Below are 17,143 nucleotides of genomic sequence, written 5' to 3'. Positions count from 1 at the left end.
CTATGCCTCCAAACCCACAAGCTACAGACTACAATTTGCAAGTATTGCCGCATGCTATGCCTCCACAACCACAAGCTATGAACTACAATTTGCAAGTATTGTCGCGCTCTATGCCTCCGCAACCACAGGCAGAGAACTACAAATTGCATCAACTTCCTCAGATTATGACACCAGTACCACAGCCAGAGAATTATAATTCGCAAGTATTGCATCACGGCCTGCCTCAAGTATCGCAGGCAAATGCTACTTCTTTTCAGCAGTTACTCGGCTTGCAACCACAACAACCATATTTCTATTATGGTACTCAACCAAGTCAGGTATATTTATATAGTTAGTCATTAAAAATTAAGATGAACATGCATAGGCCATTCACTTCCGTTAACTTTAAACTGCATGTAGAGTTCTGTATTGATACCGACCTCGGATTGGCCAACATATCAAAATGACCAGCTGCCGACTAAGGTATTGTTTCACTTATAAGTCAGACTCTCAAATTCAAGTTTATTTCTCACACAAAATCGTTTCTTTCTTATTTCAGGACTTGGGTGGCCAATCAAGCCATGGACAAGATAGCACTTTTAAATAGCTCTGTATAAATATTGCTTCTCAGAATTTCTCTACAAAACAATAACATCCTGATGTAATAGTTTATCTTACTATTCCTTTTGGTGTGAGATGTATAACAGATTTATTCTAAATGGAGACATAAAAGTGTACTGATTAGTTGCTGGTTATTTCTCTATGGTTCAATCCACAAGGATCTTTCACCAATTTGAGATTTCTGTGACTGTTGTGTGACTTAAAACAGAGAACATGTCCACATGAGGCTGCCTAGTTTGAAATCATTGAAAGCTAGTTCAATCTCAAATTAATTGTTATCTTAGCAATATACTACGTAGTAATTAATTGGATGGCCCATGTACTAGTATGAAGCCATCGAAAGCTAGCTACTAGTACAGGATATAGATGAAGAAATCAGCTACCACTAACCTCTGTCTGACGAGTGTGCATCGGCCTCCCGTCTTGATGTGCGCCTCGACGACCTCCGGCGGCATCCCGGCGAAGCGGCGCTGCACCCAGCCGACTGCACGCCCTGCAGGTCCCCACCTTCTCCAACGGATCTGCTTGGTCCAGGAGGGGAACGGCGGCATGCCAGAGCAGCTACTCCAGCCTCGGCCGGGGCTTGGGCGCGCCGGAGTCAGGCAGCGGCAGCACCTGCAGCAGCCGCTGCTCCCTCTCTATCGCTGGCCACGACCACGAGCCTGGACCGCCGGACGGCGGACCTCACTTTCTCGAATCCTCTCTCTCTCACGAAGCTCAGCTTAGTGGAATAATGGTACTAGCTCGAAGCGTCCGCGGCGGATAAGGCAAGGAAAAGGACTTTTCAGAAAACCAAACAAAACAAAATCTGTTTATTAAGTGGTGGGGTCCACGGGTACATGTGTTGCTCAATGATTGGCCCTGCACAATAGCGCGTGCAGGGCTCCCAGCAGGAGAGCCGAACCCGGATGTGGTCGTGGTCCATCGGTATAGTTAGGCTTCTATCGCTTCCAAGCCATGCTTGCTTACTGGACTGGCCCATGACGGGCCGCTCCAACAATTTGACGCATGGAATTGCTTATTCGGTGTTTAAGGCGCCAAATATAGGCTTACCTGTATTCTCTCAACAAATATCTCTATTCCTAATGAAGTAGTAGGTAGTCTTGTTTTCAGGTTTTTTTTCGTCTCACCACTTTCGTCCAGGTTTTTTTCGTCGGTTAATCTTCGTAGGTTTTTTTCATCTGGTTTTTCTTTCGTATCTCACCCCGCACCGAAAACAAACAGCCAACGAGGCTCCCTCAATCTCGATCTATTTCATCTCAGCCTCCAGCCCCGAGAGGAGCCGCCGCCGCCGCCGAGAGGAGACGCCCCAGCCCCAAGAGGAGCCACCGCCGCCGCCGAGAGAAGACGCCCCAGCCCCGAGAGGAGCCGCCGGGGAACGAGGTCGCCGCCGCCTCCAGGTGGCCGCCGTCACGCACCGCCTCCTCCAGGTCGCCGCCGTCACACACTGCCTCAGGTCCGTTGATCTCTCTCCTCCTCGCCACTCCTCACTACCAGCCCCGCACAGCTCTGCCTCCACGGCGGGGATTCACTCTATGGCGTTCAAGAGAGGTGGCTGCAGCCGCCATGCTGCCGATCCGGTCCTTGCTGCTGGATCCGGCTCTCTCCACCCCTCCTCCCGGTCCGATCCAATGGCGACAGATGCGGTTGGTGCGCGCGGGTCAGAGGATGGACGAGCTCTTGTCCTTCATAATCCACTCCTAGACTGTTTCGTGGTGGCAGCGCTCCGTCCGACGTTTGCCCTCCATCATCCACTCCTTCCTCAATGGTAAGTCTCCTCTTCTTCTTAATCACCACCTCTTTGCCATGTACCTCCCACCGCATGTGCTCCTGTGCATCTCCATCGTAGTGTATTCAATTTTTATTCAGATTTTGTGATAGGGACCATGGCGATCGGACTTGCGGGCGACGCGACTACAGGACGTAATTGAGCATATGCTATATTGGAATCGAAGAGGACCTAACGGGGAATATGTAGAGGCGCTCATCGGGCTAGGGGAGGCTCTACAGCGGCTGAATCAGTCAGAGGCGATCGTCGGGCAGAGGGGCGAAGTTGTGGTCGATGGCATCATCTCGGCGCTCTTCTGCTCAAATGCTTCTGCGGAGAGACACTGCGAGGCCTGGTGATGCTTGTGGACACGAAGGCGCGGCAATTCTTCGGCGGTGCTCACACGGACGATCAACGGCGGCTACGGCTGTGCACTCGGGCAAGCTTGAGATCGAGCGCTAGAGGAGAGGGAGAGAGCTCCAGAGCAACGGGAAAGTGAGAGGGGGTGCAGGGCATCTCCCAGACGAGCGGATGGGGACGAGGACGTGGGGGACAGCGCTAAGCAGGAGGTGGCAGCAGGGTGAGCCCGCGCGACACGCCTCTGCCTACAGGCAGACGTTCAAGAAGACCTGGCTGTGGGCTGGCTTGGCTTCAGGTATGTTTTTGGTTTTCTTTCTTTTTCTTTTCTTCTCTGTTTTTTATTTATTTGCCACTGTTCTAAATTCAAAACTGAAATCAAACCAATGCCAAATCTTCTGTGAATTAGCCGGGCTAACTAAACATCACATAAATGGTTGTGGATATAGGTGATTGCTCACAACATTGGCCTAGGGTGACAAGACGTTAGGTTATTGCTCCCTACATTACAGTCTTTGGCCAAAGGGAATCCACGACTTGCTCTAAGGTTTGTGATGGTAAGGGAAATGTTTGCTCTTCGAAGTTCAAAATGAGTAGCGTCCTATCATAAATGAGCTTTAGCTCACACTTAAGAAGTCGTCCAGTTATTACTTTATGTCTTGATCATAACAATTATTTCTACCGAAAGCATATGGTCTCAAATTGATATTGCAAATGGTACTACAAAATCATATCCATTTTCCCCAAGATCACATGTTGTATCCTGTTTAGCATGTAACAAGGCAATGCTGATTTCTAATTTCAGTTATCTATGCTTGTAGCCATTAGTTGTATCAAAGCGGCATTTGCAACTCTCCTTGATGGAAATAATTAGTGCCGCCCGCTGGAGCATATGGAATTGCCGTCCTTCTTGCAAGTGTTCTGTTTCAATATGTAAATGAATGGAGAAGTACCAATTAATGGCTACTGAATAAACTACATCAGTTGGAAAGACACTAACTAGAAAGAAAACATGCATAGGAAGAGGTTAAAGGAAGAGGACAAAGGAAGAAGTTATTTTATTTTCTTCTAACTATGGAATGGTGTACGGAAAAAGTCATCTTTCCAGTATTTATATTTTGGAATGTCCTCTTATTTGTTGTTGTACTGTCCGTCCTATCAAGTAGCTGCTCGTGATCGACGTGCTTACTATTACTATTGTTGTCGTCATGTCTATCGCAGATCACGGGTTGCAAGTTTGAGTACCTTCTCAAATTATGCAACTGAATCTATCTACTCTAAGTCTGCAACCTAGAACTAACATCTTAATCTGGCCTACTACCTGTACAATGACCAGGAATTTAATGGTGCACAACCTATCCATATTGTTTTATTTCTTGGTGATATTGAGAAAAATGGAAAGGAATAGGCGGTATTTTCAAGTGAAACAACTATGCGAGTGAGTGCTCAAAAAAGGATAGACGCAGGGCATGGTGAACTGCTTGCTTGAGGTATTATACAATACTGTTGCATTTCGAAATGGTATGACTCTTTGTATTGTTTTTCTTAAATTGAAGAAGCATGTTGCTTTCTTAAATTGAAGAAGCATGTCGAAGAATCATTCAGTACATCATCTCAATATGGAATGTCATCTAAAAAATGGAACTGTATCTTTTTTGGGCAACAGTATACAGGAACTAGAACAAGCACCTGAAGCGGGCAGCCGGGCTAGACTAGAGGTTTGTGCATAACCCCTAAACTAATTGATTTTAATTCGCTTGATACATGTCCTTTTAGTTTTGTTCTTTTCTTCAATGAGTTCTTTTGTATTCTTGTCAATTTCGATCCAGAAACTAACATCTGGACAACAATTGATATCATCTACCGTATAAGAGTTGTGTGATTGAATCAAGTTGTAGAGGAAAATCACAATTTTCTGCTGACGTTCAGGTTCCTTGACACACTGCAGCGCGTGTTCTACAGCAACAATGCCGGGCACGAAGCACTGGTGAAGATGTGCGCAGACGAGCACATGCAGCAGTGGAAGGTGCTTCACGGCGGTCGCCGTGTCGTCGGGTACATCGGTATACAGCTTCTCCTTCTGCAGAGTTCTCCTCTCCTTGTTGACATGTGCTCTGCTTGACTAGCGTAGATGCACTAAGCAGCTTTTTTTTCATTTGGGGTGATTCCCAGGGCTCCCAAGCTACTGAGGTAGTACACAATTTTGATGCTTTAGATTTCTATCTATGTAGCCTACATCTTAGCATTATGTATGTGTAGTCTCCGAGAGTAAGGAATATATTGTCCGGTTCAGTCACGTGGTGTGTATTGGTGTTTAGAATTCAGGCATGTACTCATTGATGCTGAAATTGAAATCTGAAAGGCTGGTGGAGGATGGTGTGGAGAGTGTCGCCGAACGTGGGTCTGTCCGGCTGTCACTACTGCTGGAGTTGCAGCGCCGGTACACAGAGATCAACAGGAAGGTGGCCATCGCCAGGACCCTCTTGAGCCTCATGCAGGAGGACATGTACGTACTAACATAAACAAGATGACAGATAAGTTCTCTGCTCTTCAGCTCAAAGTGATGGAGGTGAATGCGTTGTTCACCATGAAGCAGAATCACTCCTCCAAAGGTGAACTAATTAGCTTACATTGTCTTTTTTTTGTAGTTTATTCATGCCAAGTTCAACGGCCCTCTGAACTTATCTACGAAAGAAGTTTCTGAACTCTAAGCTTGTGTGACTAACGCTGAAGTGATCTATTGTGGTAACTCCTTTTGAATCTCCCAGACCTGTTAGGACAGCAAGGACAAGTGCACGATGGTGCGCCGAAGCATCACGGTGAACATGGTAATGTCAGGTTGTTGATGGAGCGATACAAATTGGTAATCGATTTTATTGAGAGTTAGTATTGTACATAATTTTCTTTATAAGAGGTACCTCTGTTATCCTGATAGAGATTACGCCCATTTGGTACCTTAGGTTTGAAGGCCGGGTACTACGCCGCCGCCAATATTGCGCGCAAACATTATTGAGTACCGATGGTGAGATTTTCCATTTCTTTATCTTTTGTCCTTTTAATCAAGAACAATATTGAGATCGTACATGGTTGTCCAAATTTAGTTCTGTAAAGAGAAATATTGATGTCATGCAATGATCAGTGTGGTGTACGATAGTTACAGACTTCTTCCTCTGTTCTCATTGAGCAAAGATTGGACGCGTGTGATTTGTTCTACTACCAAGTCAATCTTGGTCCATATTGTCAGAGTTTGCTTATTGAGTTTTTTTGCTGCTATTAGTATTTTCATTTATGCAGAGGCTGGGTGTAATGCTTAAACCTTTTAAGTAATAAAGCGTCCTTCATCGAAAAAACAGTATTTTCATTTAAACTGGAAGTTTATGTGAAGAAGGGGCTGGATTGAAATGCATGAATTTATGTTCCTATTTTCTTTGGAAGAATGAGATGACCAGGAAGGTTGTAGCTACTCATCGCCTCATCGTTAAAAAAAGGTTGTACCTGCTCACATAATATTCACACATCATCGGTGGCATGGCAGTGGCCGGCGGAAGGATGCTTCTGTTTGACACAGAAATCTTATTTTTCTAGCAACTACAAGAAATCAGTGAAGCAGTAGGAAGTAGGAACTTGGTCCAGAAGATTATCTGATGACCTAATATGCTATCTGGTGCCTTTTAGTACGTAATAAATGTAACTTCTTCCGCAACAAGAATAAGAATGGGAGGCATGTTACAGGTAGTTTTATCCTGAGAATTGGTCACCATTCTGTAACCTTAATACAAACATATAACTTGTGACATATCCATGCATATATGTGCTTTGCAAATCGACTGACCTTTTTTTGTCTTCTGTGAATAGATGTTGAATGACTTCCTAATTTTTCTTTCAATGGTGCATAGTTCAACTTTTTCTTCATTTGCTATCTTTAGATTCTTCAAAGCAATTAAATTTCTCATGTTGCACCTGAGATAAACCTACAATCTAGAGCACATTGAAACCATAGATCATTTTTTCGATTGCTTATGCAAAGTTAAGTAATGGCTTTCAGAAGTATTTAAACATCATTTCTTTTATATGGATGTCTACCTTTCCAAAAGAATTGATATTCTATCTGGTGTAATTCATGATCAATTGATGTATCAAACATAATATAGGACGCAAAAACAGAGTGTATGAGCATGCAGTATAATTGGTGAGACTAGGGGAATGTACTGACAAGTGACTTCCTTGCGTGTCCTTGATGCTGCTTCCTTGGCTCACACATTAGTTCTCTTAATATGTATCATACTCGATTTGATTGGCAGGCTTCAGGTAATTTGTATTCGTGTGGTAAGAATCAATTGCACCACTTTCTTGATGCAATCACATCAATGGACCTGACTGCTACAAATTACATCACGAACTATGTGCTACTTTATCAATTGTAGTTTCTTTGTTCAGTTAGTTCTCTGAAACAAAACCACTTCAACTCTCGATGTGTATGTTTCTCGGCAAAATTTGTTGTAATACTAATCTTCCAGAGATTATTGTAATAAATAACTATATTTAGTATCTTATCTCATCAGTGGGTTAATTCTATAGAACAACTAATAAGGAGATTTCTTAGTAGTACTGTATATGTTTGGAGCAGTGAGATAATTTTTTCCTATATGACTTTCTTTCTCTTGCCTTTCATGATTTTGCTATCCCCTCCATTTTTTTAGGTTCCAAAGTTTGACCGTAGCTAGCTTGATTTGGATACATTTCATGTTAGGACTTAAACTTTGGCTTGGAGGCATTGAGCTTTGGTTCTAACTAGCTTTGTTACTTGGTATACCTCTGTCAGCGTTCAGGTAAACAGTATCTACCACATTGTTTAATGTGGGGTTTACTCCGGTGCCAAGTGTACTCCGGTGCCAAGTTTACTTGGTAGGATTTAATTAGCGATCTTACTTCTTTTACTTCTTGGTGAATATGAAATATATGGCGTTTTCATGCAAGAAGGAGCCAGGTAGTTGTGGAGCGGGTCGTGCGAAAGACGGTCGGCGAGCGCAGGCTGGATGGGAAGGTGATGTGTGCGACGGCGACCATGCCGGCGGGTAGGGCAGGATTGACCGTGGCCATCATGATGTTTCCGAGGGAGAGCGAGGCATCCGCCATCGCGTAGCTAAAGAAGTCGAAGCCCCAGGCGAGGTTGGCCACCGTCGCCGGTGTGAAAGGTGACAGACCTAAAGGCCTAAAGGCTGGTGACAGGTTCGCCGCCGTCGCACCTTCTTTGAACTTGGTGGGGACGTGGAAGGAGAGCGGTGGCGTTGTGAAGAGCTCGACGTCTGCGACCACGATTATGATCATGACCATTGTGTTGGTAATAACTAATTGTTTACATATCCCTCAACTTCGGAAACATTAGATAAATATCCAACTTATTATTGAAAAATATTGATTCAAGATAAATGGAACCTTTCCTATATACAATGAGCTTTGGAAACATTAGATACATATCCAACTTATTATTGAAAACTTTTGATTCAAGATAAATGGAACCTTTCCCATACACAATGAGCTTATTGTTGAAGGTTGCGTCGATTGCGCTATTATTGCTGAAATAAGAGGCTTATGAATTTGGTAATCTTTGTGTACCTTGTAATAGCGCCTGTCAATCTTTATGTACCTTGTAATAGTGACACGTGGATGCGTGAAGTTGAGTGATACTCCCTCTGTTAAGAAATATAAAAGCGTTTAGATCACTTATATTTCTTTAGAGGGAGTACTAATACTATTAAAAAATAGACAATCTATATGCAGTTATGAGTTCTTGGGTGGCGAGCGATTAGGATGGTTAAAGAGATAGAAAGATTGCCGAGAAAAGTGGAAGAGAATCTATATTCTTCGTCGCATGATAAAAACCGAATGTAACCATGCTTAACCCGTATTTTTAAATTAGAAGAGTAATTTAATCAATGTGTTCATATTTTTATTATTCTGTGGCAATGCATGGGTATTCGGCTTTTGCCCGTAGCAACGCACGGGCGTTCTACTAGTAAAATATAGGCTCACCGTTAACCAGCGCTCATAACGGTCACGTAACCTGGCCGTCCCATATAAAGGAAGAAAACTTGATGATTAATGGGAAAATTCTAGAATGTCCCCCCCCCCCCTTTTCCAGTTTTCAATCTGTTGGCTCACCGATTTTTCTTTTAATTTTCCTTTTATTTTCTATTTTATTTTTACTTTTTATTTGTTTAGTTGTTATTTGAAAATTTCATATTCTTATTTCGAATTTTTGTAAACTTTTTCCAAATTTCAAAAGGTTTTCCGAATTGTTGAACTTTCTAAGTCTATTTATTAATTTGTGATATTTTTTTAATTTATGTCGATTTTTATTCATGAACTTGTAAAATTCATGAACATTTTGAAAATCTAGACCTTTTTAAAAATTCCTTTTAATCTGTTGGTCATAAACTTTCCGGCGAGGTCGTATTTTCCTGTTTTTAATCTGTTGCTTCACCGATTTTTCTTTTTAATTTTCGTTTTGTTTTCTATTTTTGTTTTCGCTTTTATTTTTACTTTTTATTGGTTTAGTTGTTATTTGAAATTTTCACATTCTTATTTGAAATTTTTGAACAAATTTCAAAATTTTGTGAACTTTTTCCAAATTTGAAAAGGTTTTTCTGAATTGTTGAACTTTCTAAGTATTTTTATTAATTTGTGATATTTTTTCAAATTTATGACCATTTTTATTAATGAACTTGTAAAATTCATGAATATTTTTCAAATCTAGACCTTTTTAAAATTCAAGATCATTTTCTAAATTCATGAACCATTTTCCAAATTCATGAAGATTTTTATATTACATGATATTTTTAAAATTCACCAATATTTATTTCAAGTGATGAGCTTTTGGAAAATATTATAACTTTTTTCAAATTTGTGATACTTTTTGTTCATTTTTCACTCACTCTATTTTATGTAATTGCTGGGCATGCCATTTATCAAGCGGTTAAGCAGCCGAGCGAGCGAACCAGCGAATGATGTAATGGGTTGTGTGGCCTGCCTTATGTCCTCGCTAGCGCCATCAGCGATTCGGGTGTTAAAGGCGCTGAGGAGGAGCTCTGTTCACGCATCGCGTGTCTAATACGAATTCTTTCTAATGCCCATGAACAAAATGTCCGGTCCCTTCGTCGTTTTTCTTCTGGGTCAAGCCCAACTCATATGCTAGATTCTATCGGATGGGGTCAGGCTGCAACGATCTTTGATTCTGCAGGCCTTTTAAGTAGGTCCATTTAAGTTACTTCTAGAAAAGAAGACTCGTCGAGAAACTCCATGAAGATTGAATCATTTTTTTCCAACCGGGTTTGCACCTTTCGGTTAATTGTTTGATGAAAATACCGAGTCCGTACTGAATTACTCAATCAGAGTCAGTACCTCTGGCATCTGCAGTGGCTTGGGCACTAATCCCCTCCAAGCTTCGCCAGCGAGCCCGTGGATCCACCATCCCTCTCCATTGCCGCTTAGGTGGTCGGTGGCGGGGTCTAGATGCCTCGTCTCCGACAGGTAGTTTAGGTTAGGAGTTTTTTCTCGCTGGGGCAGCGCTTCAACTTTTAATTGGTCTTCCGAGCTTCGATTCTCCTCAAGTTCGTTCATTGGGACGACGTCGATGGCGCTCTGGTGTAGATTTAGTCGTCTCCTTAGAGCGGCGAGTCTAGGGTTTCTCTCGTGCATGCACATCGATGAGATTTGGTGCCAGGCTTTCAGATTGATTGAAGGTTCCTCGGCTATGGAACACTAGTCCTTAAAGGCACGTCTACGAAGACTTGCCGACCGTCGTCGACAAAGTCAAGCTGGCTCCAACAGGGGGAGCAACGACCACGACGCATCGACACCTCGTTTTGACGACGGTAGTCGTCGTTCGTCCTTGATGTAAATTTTATTATGTTTAGAATGCTTTGTACCCCCTTGATCTAAAAGATCTTATATTAGTACAAAGTGAGTACTTTTTTTTGAAACAAGTAAGTGAGTACATTTTATGAAGTTTCATAATACTATATCTAAGTGTTTTGCATGGAAAAAATAAAGAGAAAGGGAAGAGGGGAAAACGAGTTGGGGCAAACTAGTAGGAAACCCAGAGTACACTACAAGGATACCCCCTATAATGCAACACATATCGTACGACGTTTTGACTATACGTTGCAAAGTTCACAAGAGATACGTATATAGGCATTGTAGCATATGCGTTGTAGTGCAGCTCGTGACGCATTGCTCCATGTAAAGCCCAATGCACTAACCCAGCCCAAGTTGGCTTTCACGACTAACCTAGGTCGTTCCCTTTCCTCCGCCTCCCCTACTCCTCTCGAGCCCTCCCACCTCGGCCGCCGCCGCTCGTCAGTCGTTGCCACTCCTTTGCGCGGCTACGACCTACCTGCATCCCTGCACGCCGCCCCTCACCACTCGCCTGCGATCCTCTCTCCCGGCGCCGCTCCTCACCACTGCCCTGCGACCCTCCGTCCTAGCGCGCCGCCCCTCGTCACCGCTCCCCTGCGACCAACGGTGAATCCAAGGTACGGCCATGAACAAGCACAGGCAACCACATCCCTCGTTCCACATCCGTAGCCCCTCGCGGTACCAATGCATTATCCACATCTGTAGCCCCGTTCGTCCTCCTCCGGTGCTCCTCCTAATTGTTTTCCACTATTCACGTGTCCTCCGTGTAAAACGATCCAGGAAGCCTCTTTTTTTTTGCGAATAGGAATCCTCTCCCTGATCCCTGCTCTGGAACCTTTTAATATCCACTGCACCAGGACATCCTTCCAATCTCACATTCTATGCCCAACGAAAACTGAAATCCAATGCAGTGGAGAAGGCGGTACATCAAAGAAAGTTTGTATCTGATTGGACAGCCTCTATTGTTGATGAAGTTGTGGAGAAGAGGAACTATTGCAGGCTGGTCGCAGGTATGGAAGGAGCAAGAAGAGAGTAGGTTTTTTGCTTTTGAGGATTTTTATGTTGTGTTGTACTATTGAAATCTGGGACGTACAACCTAGAGATTTGTTTTGGGGAATATTGATAATGTGTTTTCTTTAGTTTCAGACATCTGAAGATACACATTACTTGGATGGCTAAATTAGTAGGTGCTACACAAGCAACTAGGTGATTCAATTCAGCGAAGGCGTGGTCGTACCTCTGCACAGCGAACTCAAGCACCACTTCTAATATTGTTGGAAAGTGGATAAGTCGTTTTGGAGCATTACACGATTTGTTCAGTCTACTTCGCTATGTTCCTTACATGCAAAAGGTATGGGTTTGTTTACTTGATATGTTCTTTCAATTTTATCCTCACCCAGTGATCCACATCTTAAAAGCACAAACTACTCTGTTCAGATGGAATATCTTTGATAGTGTTGTTGCAGACTTGAAGGTATATGCATCAGGAGGTCAAGGTGGCAGTGGCACCGTAACAGTATTTATTTGAAACTACACGCGAGGTCAAAAAATGATTCTAAGTTAACCTCTTTCCTCGTATATTTTTGTCTGCTTGGTTTGTTTTAATGTCGTTCTTTTGTTAAATTGATGTACTAAATAATTAAGAACATATTTGTATTCATTTTTAAAATTTCATGCATCTGGTGTATGGTGCTAGAACTTGCTTAGGAAGAGCTGTTATGAAATTAAGATCTGGTTTCTGTAATTCGCTGACTGAATCCATGATACTAAACTGTATGTTTGTTATAGTTCATATATATGTTATACATACACGTGCAGTTACTAGGCATGCATTGTGAGTAGATAAGTTGAGTCTCCAATTATTTCGTTAAGCACAAAATATGACCTTGCATACATGTATTTCCATTCTCATATGATGGAAAATATACTGAAGGGAAGACTCATGCTGTATGCTTCTGATTCATGTTGAAAGTGTGTAACCTGTTTGCCGCAATTTTTCCTTTTCACATAATAGGAAAAGGTCAGTAACAAAAAAAGGAAGCTCACTGAGCACGTCAATACAGATTACCTGACGAAAGCCCAGGCGATGAATAGGATGATCAAGTTGAGATCCCACGGAGGACGTATAATGGCTGAATGAACTTCTGATCCACGCTTTGGCAATCCCGTGCCTCCAGGTGTGTAGGTATTGGCTTCATACTGTTCTATTTTATACATGCACGTACTGGACTAGAGGTTTGATTTCTAGGATAATTTCTTATTACTACTTTACACCTTTTCGCATGATGCATGGATGATGAGCTCATATAAGTTTGGAGAGCATGGATCATATGATTAGTTGCAGTGGGGCTAAGCTAAAAGAGGATTAATGATGCTTACAATACGTATATCACAGCCACACACTTTGTGATATTGGTATGTGTAGTATATGATCTATATTTTTTTAAGCTCTCAATCTATGTTTTTGTTCTGATCCTATACGAAAGAGAGCAAAACCATCTCAAATCAGTACGAGCCAAATAAATCTATTAATTAATCCATGATTTGATGTACTATTTAAAAGGGAAAAAAATTAAGCTACATGTATGTATCATGCACGAAAAATATATCTTCTAGATGAGTATGTATACCATATATTTGATATGCGTACATATGCATTTGTTAAGTCTTACAATGGGTTTCTTTGGAAACTCTTCAACATAAATGACCCGTTGGAATATTTCAATGGATTTTCTGTATATCACCAAAACAAAATAAATGTCCTCCTTTTAAGTGTTCATCCCATATACAGGAGCCAGAACGCCTCTTTCTGCAGAAACATAGATACATGGTCCCTTCTAAATATTCCTTGGAATATTTTAGTTTGAGTTTCCAGTTTTATCGTCCAATAGTGGCCATCTTTTTTTTCATCTGAATCCATGGCATAAAACGACCCGCTGTGAGATGTTCAAAATGTATTACACATTCTCTAATTACACTTACATTACCACAGAAAGTCATTCGGTTTTTTGTTTTTTGTTAATGCATTGTGTGTTAACAGTTCATTTTGTTTTTTGTTTGTAGGTTCAAAAGATAAATGGATGATTATATGGGCGCGTGGCAAATATACTGATGATGATGATGATGATGATGATGATGATGATGATGATGCTGGATGCTTTCAATTTTAGTTCAGTTGTAGGAATGATGTTCCTCTATTAAGTTTAAGTGATGTTGAGGGATACTTTCGGTTTTTGTTTTGTTGTCAAGAAAATATATAGATTATGCATCACATTTGGATGATGTTCCTCCTGTAATATCCATTGTTGTAATCCAACAATTATATATATATATAGATTTCTTCCTCCCGTGAGTATATTCTCTTGTTTTTTGTTCACTTGAAATGCATATATAATTATCACCATTACGTGTAGCATTAATTTAGTTGCTAGCAATATGTATAAAAATAATATTATTCACATTATATATGTACCGAGTTTTGAAGCATTGCAAATTCTCTGTTGCCAAGCAATGGGATTTTGATTCCTGTACATTAAGCACCAACATATAAAAGTGTTGCATAAGTCTGTTTTATGTGTTGCATTTTTGCAACGGTCCCTTTACCAACGGTGGTATAACGTTGTAATATGCGCTAGCAACACTGGATAAGGCAACGCATCCCAAACCGTTGGTATTGACATTAACAACGCATATATGAACTTTTAGATACGGAAAAAGCATTGCTATACGGGGGTTCCTGTTGTAGTGGTACCCGATTTCAAAGATGCAACCAAAGTAGGAGCATGAAGATTGAATCACGATGCCACACCCTTCGCCCCATAAAAACCCTGTTGTATTACGGGGCGGAGTGAGTAGAAAACAAATAGAGGAGTGTTCCGATTTGTCCTAGTTTACTCCAGGTTGCATGTTCTCGTAGTCAACGGTAAAAGCACCGCATCACATTCACACTAGAGCAACTCCAATGGGACGACCCATTACGTCCGTTGCCGTTCGTTTGGGTCGACGCGGACACAAAAGACGGCCTAACAGGCCGACTTAAACGGACGCGTGTCCGCTTTTCATCCGCGGGCGACCCATTCCCGGCTCATTTTTTAGTCAGATTTGCGTCGGTACGGACACGCGACGGACTGATAACCTACAAGTATAGAGGATCAATTGTAGCATTTTTCGATAAGTAAGAGTGTCGAACTCAACGAGGAGCTAAAGGTAGAACAAATATTCCCTCAAGTTTTATCGACCACCGATACAACTTTACGCATGCTTAACATTCGCTTTACCTAGAACAAGTATAAAACTAGAAGTACTTTGTAGGTGTAACGGGATAGGTTTGTAAGAATATAAAGAGCACGTAAATAAAAACTAGGGGCTGCTTTAGGTAAAGAAGCAATAAAGTTGATATAGCGAGTGTGAAAAAGTGGTGGTAGGAGTTGCGAAATTGTCCCTAAGCAATTGACTACTTTACTAGACTGATAGAAAGTTTTATGTGGAAGAGACCACTGCTAACATGTCATCTCTGACTTGGAATTCTATGCACTTATGATTGGAACTATTAGTAAGCCTCCGCAACTACTAACGTTCATTAAAGTAAAACCCAACCATAGCATTAAGATATATTGGTCCCCATTCAATCTCGTATGCATCAATTTCTATGCTAGGTTGAAATTTCTGTCATTCTTGCCCTCTAATACATAGTCCTATCAACATACAACTAACCCTATGGTGTGATCCACGCGCGCGCTCGTATGGTGGGCACCAAAGGACAGCAACATAACCACAGGCAAATTAAACCAATCATAGCAATTCACCAATTACCGATAGGACAACGAAAGTTTACTCAGACATCATAGGATGGGAACACATCATTGGATAATAATATGAAGCATAAAGCACCACGTTCAAGTAGAGGGTACAACGTGTTGCAGGAGAGTGGACCACTGTAGATAGATGGAGGAAGGTGATGAAGATGTTGGTGAAGATGACGGAGGTGTTGGTGTAGATCGTGGTGATGATAATGGCCCCGACGATGTTTCAGCGCCACCGGGAGAGAGGGGGAGAGAGCCCCCCTTCTTCTTCATTGACCTTCTCCCTAGATGGGAGAAGGGTTTCCCCTCTGGTCCATGGCCTCCATGGCGGCGGAGGGGCGAGAGCCCCTCCTAGATTGGATCTGTCTCTCTGTCTTTTTCTGTTTCTGCGTTCCAGATTCTGCCCTTTCACCGTTTTCTATATTCCCGGAGATCCGTAACTCCGATTGGGCTGAAATTTGGACACGATTTTTGTCCGGATATTAACTTTCTTGCGGCGAAATAAGGGCACCAACCACCTTACGGGGTGGCCATGAGGTCTCAGGGCACGCCTGACCCCCTGGGGCGCGCCCCCCTGCCTCGTGGCCCCCTCGGGCATCGTCTCGCGTTGATTCTTCTTTCCCAAAATCACATATATTCCAAAAAAATCTCCATCAGTTTTTATCCCGTTTGGACTCCGTTTGATATGGATTTTCTACGAAACAAAAAACATGCAACAAACAGGAACTGGCACTGGGCACTGGATCAATATGTTAGTCCCCAAAAAAGTATAAAAAGTTACCAAAAGTATATGAAAGTTGTAGAATATTGTCATGGAACAATCAAAAATTATAGATACGACGGAGACGTATCAGCATCCCCAAGCTTAATTCCTGCTCGTCCTCGAGTAGGTAAATGATAAAAAAAATAATTTTTGATGTGGAATGCTACCTAGCATAATCTTGATCATGTAATATAATCATGGCATGAATATTAAGACACGAGTGATTCAAAGCAATAGTATATTATTTGACATTAAGACAATAATACTTCAAACATACTAATAAAGCAATCATGTCTTTTCAAAATAACATGGTCAAAGAAGGTTATCCCTACAAAATCATATGGTCTGGCTATGCTCCATCTTCACCACACAAAATATTCAAATCATGCACAGCCCTGATGACAAGCCAAGCAATTGTTTCATACTTTTGATGTTCTCAAACCTTTTCAACTTTCACGTAATACATGAGCGTGGACCATGGATATAGCACTATAGGTGGAATAGAGTATGATGATGGAGGTTGTGTGGAGAAGACAAAAAGGAAGAAAGTCTCACATCGACGCGGCTAATCAATGGGCTATGGAGATGCCCATCAATTGATGTCAATGCGAGGAGTAGGGATTGCCATGCAACGGATGCACTAAGAGTTATAAGTGTATGAAAGATCAAACTGAAAACTAAGTGGGTGTGCATCCAACTTGCTTGCTCATGAAGACCTAGGCATTTGAGGAAGCCCATCGTTGGGGTATACAAGCCAAGTTCTATAATGAAAATTTCCACTAGTATATTAAAGTGATAACTCAAGAGACTCTATATGAAGAACATGGTGCTACTCTGAAGCACAAGTGTGGTAAAAGCATAGTAACATTGTCCCTTCTCTCTTTTCTCTTATTTTTTTCTCTTTTTTTGGCGGGCTTCTTTGGTCTCTCTTTTTTA

The 17,143-nt window shown here is 41.9% G+C and overlaps 2 long non-coding RNA genes across 27 annotated transcripts; both read left to right on the top strand.

Moving 5' to 3' along the window:
- Positions 1 to 1,816: 1,816 nt before the first annotated feature.
- On the top strand, positions 1,817 to 7,020 carry LOC125547811. 12 transcript variants are annotated; one of them, XR_007300804.1, is made up of 8 exons: positions 1,817 to 2,368; positions 2,470 to 3,023; positions 3,175 to 4,215; positions 4,392 to 4,443; positions 4,655 to 5,337; positions 5,494 to 5,588; positions 5,686 to 5,747; positions 6,877 to 7,020. It is a non-coding gene; the product is annotated as an uncharacterized LOC125547811 (long non-coding RNA). The 12 variants fall into 12 exon arrangements; XR_007300808.1 differs by lacking the exon at positions 6,877 to 7,020 and having other exon boundaries at positions 3,175 to 3,272; positions 4,062 to 4,215; positions 5,686 to 6,552; XR_007300794.1 differs by lacking the exon at positions 6,877 to 7,020 and having other exon boundaries at positions 3,175 to 3,282; positions 4,062 to 4,215; positions 5,686 to 6,552.
- Positions 7,021 to 10,970: 3,950 nt separating this feature from the next.
- LOC125547761 lies at positions 10,971 to 13,989 on the top strand. 15 transcript variants are annotated; one of them, XR_007300784.1, is made up of 5 exons: positions 10,971 to 11,652; positions 11,783 to 11,993; positions 12,109 to 12,183; positions 12,657 to 13,057; positions 13,706 to 13,989. It is a non-coding gene; the product is annotated as an uncharacterized LOC125547761 (long non-coding RNA). The 15 variants fall into 15 exon arrangements; XR_007300760.1 differs by having other exon boundaries at positions 12,098 to 12,183; XR_007300777.1 differs by having other exon boundaries at positions 12,080 to 12,183.
- The last annotated feature ends 3,154 nt before the right edge of the window (positions 13,990 to 17,143 follow it).

The sequence above is a fragment of the Triticum urartu genome, chromosome 1 (assembly GCF_003073215.2).
Source record: "Triticum urartu cultivar G1812 chromosome 1, Tu2.1, whole genome shotgun sequence".
NCBI lineage: Eukaryota > Viridiplantae > Streptophyta > Magnoliopsida > Poales > Poaceae > Triticum > Triticum urartu.
Note: the sequence above shows the minus strand (reverse complement) of the source record. Positions and strands in the feature narration are given on the sequence as shown.